We start from the raw sequence: 8,057 nt of genomic DNA, 5'->3' as shown, positions 1-8,057 counted from the left end.
TTTTTTTAGAATTTTTGAGTGTCTAGACTAAAAAAAAAAGAAAAAAATCATAAAAAATAAAAGAATTAAAAAAATCAAAAATTCTGTCACACAGAATTGTTTCCGTATATAAGAAGTTTTTATGGTATTATTTTCAAATACAACTGATGTCATATTAGCGGCGAAAACTCTACCAATTATTTTTTTTTAAATCATGATTTTTGCCAATAAAACGAAAAGTTTTTGATCAAATGACTTGAAATTTTTATATGATGAAGGTATTATATATATCTAAAACATATATGAAAATTATTATGTATTTTGCGTAATAAATAAAAAAAATAGACATCATAGCGGACAGTCCCCTTAAGGCAGTCTAGAGAGTCTCTGGTGTGCGTTCAAAGACCTAAAGGCCCTTTTCTAGGCGCCCTGGCATTCTTTTTGAGAAGCGTCATCACTGAGGCACATGCCGACGTGCGATGATGATTTTTTTGTGGCAGCTAAGAGTAAAAGCGCATAAGGTTAAGCCATTGCGACTTCTCTTTCATTTCATAGAAAAACATGTCTATGAAAGATTTTTTCTGGCTACCACTTTCTGCAGGCGTACTTCTGTGCATTCCACCTTCTTGAAGGACTCAAGAGTTACTTTAGAAAAAGTGCTTCTCTCGGGGGCCATACGTATCTGCGGATGCGATGCTGGGACAAGGAGCTGATGCTAATCCTTGATAGTTAGTTAGTTTTCATGTGTGTTTATGGTTGTTTTGAAAGAAGGTTCATGGTAACTTTTTCAATCATAGTTCTAACCCGTTTAGTAGGGTCAGGTGGTCAGGATTGGTTTTGTGCTCCTTGATCTTGCCAAAGGCAAGAGCTTTTTGTCATGTATGTGTATTAGCACCCATCGACAAGATTCTTTTAGGTTCTGTCGCGTAAGTGGATAAGACCCCATTGACAGATCCGCAAGAACTCTCAGCCATAGGTCTCTACCTGGCTGAGGCTCTTGAGGCGAAGCAAGGCTCTTAGACAGTAGCCACGAAGTCTTCTGCCAAACATGTAAGAACCAAGGTTTTTATCCTACAACATGTGTTGTTTCCTGTTTATATCAGTAATCTAGCTGTCTCTTACCCTCCACCAAGGGTGCCAATCAGCTAAGTATATATCTGACAGGGAAGTTGAATGTACAAAAAAGGGATTTTGACGTAGGAAAAATCTATTTCTGGGCGAGGAAGAACCGTGTCGCCCAGTGAAATGTGTCCTCTTTAGCACTATTTCTAGTAAAATATTGCTATAATACCAGAGAACTGCTAAATTGGACATGTCAGAAGTCTCTGACTCGCTCACCTAAATAAAAGGTGTTGGTATAAAACTGGGGTGAGTGTTAAACACTACCACAGTAACCCCTCCAATTAGCCTTTTCCTCATCAAAAGACCCTAAATACGGGAGCCGACCCATAGGTCACACCCAGCTACCCTGTTGAAGGAGTCTGTGACGTCATACTTATCGATAGCATTGAAGCTTGGTGCACAGCAAGGGGGGGGGGGGGGGGGGGGGGGGGGGGGGGGGGGGGGGGGGGGGTGGGGGGGGGGGGGGGGGGGGGGGAAGTGGGGGGGGGGGGGGGGGAAGGGGGGGGGGGATTTCACTGGGCGACACGGCTTCCTCGCCCAGAAATAGATTTTTCCTACGTCAAAATCCCTTTTTCTGGGGCTCAGCCGTGTCGCTCCGTGAAATTGTACCAGAGAAACACCCCAAGCTACACCCCTCTGAAGAAATGAAACTACAATATTAAATTGGAACTCGGAAGGTTAAAGAAATAAAAGAAATAGTCTAGAATTGGAAAAGTACAATTTATTATTTACAAAATATACCCTATAGCAATAACGTGGCAACAAAACACACACATAATAAAATAACTTACTAATAATTTGTATAACCATAACACTATACACCAATCCTAACAACTAAAAAAATTTGCTGAGGTAGGTAAAATGTTAATGAGGCTGGCATAATGGAAAAGATTCATATGACACAAGGACGGTGCTATATTGAAGTAGTAGCAGGAGACACTGTCTCCCTACAGCTATTGCATGATATTTAAGATCCCTCCAAAGACTTAAGGTAATGCTTTTTTGAAAACCAAGGGTGACTTCCAACCAGTATACTTCTCAGATCATCGAAGTTCATATATTTGAAGAAATTTACAGAAGTTGCTATAGCCCCCGAATGTCATGCACCCTGGGAAATGACCCGGGGCTGGCTTTCTTGATAAAATACAAAATCTGCTGCCTAATGCCCTTTAGAGATAGTGTACCACCATCTTTTCTAATGAAAAAGGGGGCCCTCAGAATAGGTAGATGTCCTATATAAATAGTCCTTAAGAGTTTTAACAGGACATAAAAATGGATCCTGTGAAGCAGAACAATCTTCCATGGAGACCACCTCATCAAGGGGTCTTCATTCTTAGCTAGAAATTCTTTATTTGGCGAAAGCAACACGTCCCCCAAGGAAGGAACTCAATATGCGCTTCATCTCTAGATAAAGATGACAGCTCCGATATCTGGCACCTGAAGCCAGACTCAATAAAAACAGTGACTTACGCAAAATGGTTTGGTATCACATTTTGAAGTTGTCTGTTTCCGAGGCTAACCTGAGAACATCATTAGAAACCATGACACTGACGACGGTCTGTGAAATGGGCCGCAGGCGTGCACATGCTCTTGGGATAGAGGTGAAATAAGACTCGGTTAGATTGATACCGAACCCGAGAAGAAAAAATCTTTTTCAGAGCCGACTTCATGGTTGTTATTGTTGCAGCTGCCAAGCCTTGTTCAAACAGAGACCTGAAGAAGGTTATAGCCACGTTCATTGTCATTACTTTGATATTTGATTCCCTGAGGAATGAAGACAATTTCTTAACTGCTGAATCATACTGGCGAAGCGTAGATTCTCTCTATCTGACCTCTAAGAACAAAATGTTCTGTGGATCAATGTCCCCTACTCTCTTACCTGCAACTTCATGAAATCCATAAAGTTTAGGGTTTTTGTGAAGACCTGAGGATCGAAAACACAGTCCTCGTTTGAACTTGTTGCGACAGCCTCAAGTCTGGGAGAGGGTGAGGACAAAGACCTAGTTCCAGGAGAAGGGGAAACCAGTTGCTCTTGGGCCAGTGAGGAGCTATGAGAGCCACCTGACCTGCGAAGGATCTCAACTTGTGCAGCACCTTCAGGAGAAGGTTCACTGGAGGGAATAAATAAATCTTCGTCCACTGGTTCCAATCTATACTCAGGGCGTCCGTAGCGAATGCCAGAGGGTCCAGGTTTGGGGCTACATAACAAGGCAGCTTGTGGTTTGCCTCTGTAGCAAACAGATCTACTTCCAGACCTGGTACTCGTTTGCAAACCCCTCTTGAAGGAATCTTCGTCCAGTGACCATTCTGACTCCAGAGGGACTGATCGAGACAGTGCGTCTGCCACTACATTGTGGACTCCCGCCAGATGCTAGCCGACAGATGCCAGGTGTTCTTGGCTGCTAGAGAAAAAATTGCTACCATCACGTGGTTCACATGGCTTGACTTTGAACCACCCCTGTTTATACAGTGTACCACTACCGCAACTGTTGAAAAAACCAACCTGATATGACTCTTCTTTGGAGGACGAAGCTTTTTTAAAGTCAGAAACACTGCCATAGCCTCCAGAATGTTGATGTGAAGCTTTTGGAACTGAGGAGACCAAGTTCCCTGAACCTTCTCGTGCTGGGAATACCTCCCCAACCTGTCAGTGATGCGTCCGTATGCACCACAAGGGACGGGGGAGGGAACTGCAATGGTAACTCCTTGGCTAGGTTTGCGGCCTTTGTCCATGGGCGCAGACGTTTTCTGAGAATCAGAGGTATCCGGGCGCCAACTTGTCCGACCACTTGGCATTTGCCTTTGAACGCCAAACTCGATTGATGTCCTTGAGCTTGGCTTTCAACAGGACGTCCGTGACCGAGGCAAACGGAGCGAGCCTAGGATCCTCTCCTGATTCCTTCTCGAAGTCTTTTTGCATTTTAAGAATTGTCGTGTTGCCTTGGCAATCTCCCTCCTCTTCCCTGCTAGAATGTAAAGAGTGCGTGAATCCAGGTCCCAATGAAGACCTAGCCACTGGAACTTGGGACTCCGGAGTCAAAACCGGGACTTTGTCCTGTTGATCTTGAACCCTATATCTTCAGGAAAGACATGACCTTGTCCGTGGCTTTCATACACTTGTTTTGGTCCATCTCCCAGATTAGCCAGTTTCGTGAAACCCTTGGTGCTATATTTTGCCCGAAGGGCATTACCTTGAAGGAGTAGGCTTCTTTCCCTAGTTTGAAGCCGAGGAATGGTCGGAAGTGCCGAGCTATCGGGACATGATAATAGGCGTCTGTAAGATCTATAGAGGTGGTGACGGGCCCCCGGGGAACGTAAGGTCCGCACCTGAGAGATGTCAGCATTTTGAACTTGTCGCAACGAAGTACAAGTTTAAACGGGACAAGCTAAGATCACCCTTCTTTTGTCGGTCCCTTTCTTTGGGACGCTGAATAGACGACCCTGAAATTTCAAGTTTTTTGGTCCTGGAGACTGCTCCCTTCTGGAGAAGGTCCCTGGAGTAATCCATCAACTCTTGCGTTGGTTCCTGATAGAAGGTGATGGGTGGAGGAGGACCTTTGATCCAACTCCAGCCTAGGCCTCTGGATACTATGCTTTTCGGCCCAACTGCTGAACCCCAACGATGACGAAAGAGGTACAGCCTGCCTCATACCTGAGAAACTTCATTGAGATGATGAGGGCCGGGATCCTCATTCCTGACTCGCACCTCTAGCTCGCCCTTGGGCTCTGGCTCCTCCGCGCTGACGAAAGGATCCTCTAGCCCTGCCACCCCTAGCAACCCTGGTAAAGGGGTGAAATGCCCGACTCTCATAGACCGGGTTAAAAGCGGGCGACACAGAATACTGAGGGGAAACCTGTTGGTTAGTCGATGGCGAAAGGAAGACAAATTGATGCTGTTGATGAGGCTGAGCCTTAGAAGTCGAAGGCTGGGATACTTGTTGAACTGGCACAGCTTGTAGCACAGGATGCTGTTGCGGAACTTGGAAAGGTTGGAACTTCCTTTGTCTTTTCCTAGCCCTAAAACTGGAGGGAGAAGACTCTGATTTCCTTTTGAAAGGAATTCCCCAACGCAATCTGATGCTTTGATTAAGACGTGATGCCTCGCTCTGAACCTCGTTTACTGCCGAAGCTGGGAAGAGATCTGCACCCCAGATTGAGGAAGCCAGAAGCTTGTTGGGTTCGTGCCTGATCGTAGCCTCAGATAGAACATGCTTCCTGCAATTTCTCCTAGCCACCGCAAAGTCGTACAAGTCACATTGCATGCCCAAAAGTAACGACTTCGCAATGACCTTAAGCAGCGGCTCCTGAGCGTACTCCCGAGCCGCTGTCTCTGTCATCACTAGGGAGTTAAGAGACCTAGCGAGGCGTGTCTTAGCATCAAATTCTGCTTGGATCAGTGCGTCTGACAGCTTAGGAAGGCGCTCACTAAACAAAGTGATTGCACAATCTGGCTTCAGCTTGCCTACCGAGAATGTAGCCGGCAAATCCTCCCACAAATCCTCCCTACCTGGGGAGTAGCAATGATGTGGGATCTGTCTCCCTAAGCTGGGGCATGGGCTCTTCCCGAGTCACTGCCTGGAGGGTAAGTTCAGCTACCTTTGATGTAAAAGGTAAAGGGTTCTTGTCATCAGTTGTAAACATTGTGAAAGAGGGTTTTTTAAATGCTGTTACTCTAGTATTTGAGCAGTTCCACTCTTCTAGGCTCCGTATCCATGTTTGCTGAGCCTGATCTCTAGATAGGATAAACAGTCTCCTTGGGGAACCTTATCCTCCTCTAACTAGAGCTGGCCTCCGTAAGCCTAACATAACCTATAAATGGAGGGCTGTAACCCTTCGGGGAAGAACTCGAAATCCTCGGAGTCTACGTGTGCCACAACCTTCTATAGTTAACATCCCGCGTTGACAAACGGAGCGAAGTTTGCCACCCCTCCAGGGATTACCAGGGTGGAACGGTTAGGGAGCGTGGACCCATCAGGCATGCTCTGAGCTTGCACCAAGCTACTAGAAGGTGCCGGAAACTGCCGACTCCTGTCGAGACCTGCAATCAGGGAGGTCCTGTGCACCTAACCTCTTAACACCTCTTCAAACCTTGCTGCAACTGAGCTGAACTAAGCTACCAAGGCTATTGACCTGATGTAGAATATTCGTATTGAACTGGTCTTGGGCAACTAAAGAGAATTAATCTCCGCTGCCCCTCCTGCGTACCTTATGAGTAACCGGTCCTAGACGTTGAAGGTAATGGGACTTGTGGGGCAATAGGAAGAATTCCCTTCATGAGACCTTGGATTTTGAAGGTTTAGAGAAAGACTTCATTCTGGGTTTCAATATTTGTATGAACCTGTGGTGCCTGCCCCAGCCTTGGCTTTATCTCTGATCTGCCTTTAAGCAAGGTTTTTCCTGAAGGTTTTTTCTTTATTTTAGGAATCACAGAGAAGGAATGCGACCTGGTAGGGGGCAAACCCTCCTGTGAAACCCATGAAGGAATTGGAAGTGAGGGAGAGGAAGAATCAGAGTCACTCGAGGAAAGACCCTGGTGACCAACTAAGCTAGCCTCATTAACACTGTTACCTTACCCATATCTATGTACGGGCAAATCCTCAACCAACTTCAAGTGAAACTTCTTCCAAGCCAAGGTCCGGCAATTCTGCCTCTTGCTGTTCCATAACTGAGTCTTGGATTGATTTGAATCGGTGCCGCTACTTTTGGATCAACGTATCCGGCAGATTTCCCAGCTGGAAGATCAAAGTCGCCATATCTTGGGACAGAATATACGGCTTAGCCTTCCTACGTTCCGTCCAAACCCTCCAACCCAGATCTTGAGGGTGGAGAGTGCAGCCACTCTTAATAGACGGCTCAGCCTGTAATGCAAGGAATGTCGTCATACTGCAAGTTCCTTGAACATTATGCTTATAATTGTTCATTAATCAATGTAATTTTATTTAAAGTTTAACGAAATTTATTGTTCATTTATTTAATTTCATTACATTTTTTTTATTTAATTTTTTTTCTATTTTATTTATTAATTAAATTATTATTATTATTCTTTTTTTTTTTTTTTTTTACAAGTATGTAATATAATTACATCACAATATACATAGAAACAAGCAGTGCGGTAGCTGTCCGAAGAGGTAGCCTGTTGTACCAAGTCGTAGCAGGCATAGCAGTTTTCGTGATGCCAGACCACGAATCAGTAAGCAACACTGCGCAAGGGGTGCGTTGCCCCGACAAACTTCATGGCCGCACGGATCTTGCAGAGCAGCACTACAGCCGGCAGCCAGACACTGAGTGACCTGTAAGTGCAATAATATATAAGAACAATTGCACAAACTTATTAGGATAATTATAATAATAAGTAATATATGCCGGAGCATTCCGGACTGAAAAAATATAAAAATATGTTTGTTCCGACACGGCAATACAAACCTTCGGTCCTTTTACAATAGGAAGGTACTAGCGGCAGCTGGATAGGTCGTAAGCTTTCGAACAAGGGGTTCGGTAGTTAACTGCTTGTCCGACAGGCGCGCCGACTGGGAGGTAAACAAATACTTTTGCTTTCGGCCTGCTGGCGTGTAGACGTGTATCATCGCTCTCTGCCCGCTTCATCGTCGTTGCTTTCGCATGGTTGTTTTTCTTTTTCTATTTATCTAGTGAAACTGAATTGTAAGTACAATCATTGCATATTTATTTCCATTGAATTCAATTGTGAATTAAAGGATCTTGGTTTCACACGCCCTCCGATTACCCGAATGTGCCGGGACTGAAGGGCGTAAGTGCGGGAATTCATTTTCCCAGAGAATGATCCTCGTATTGTGTATGCTCGGTGCCGAGGGCGGGGGGGGAGAGAGCGCTCGCTCCGAGCGTATATTTTGGTTGGTAAATGTGTAGATGAAAATCGTAAGTAAGTGCTCTTTTCATTTATATATTTTTTTGACCTGTATGCTCGTTGCCGAGCGAAT

The sequence above is a fragment of the Macrobrachium nipponense genome, chromosome 24 (genome assembly GCF_015104395.2).
Source record: "Macrobrachium nipponense isolate FS-2020 chromosome 24, ASM1510439v2, whole genome shotgun sequence".
NCBI classification, from domain to species: Eukaryota; Metazoa; Arthropoda; class Malacostraca; order Decapoda; family Palaemonidae; genus Macrobrachium; species Macrobrachium nipponense.
The sequence above is the reverse complement of the archived record's forward strand: the minus strand, read 5'-3'. Positions refer to the sequence as shown.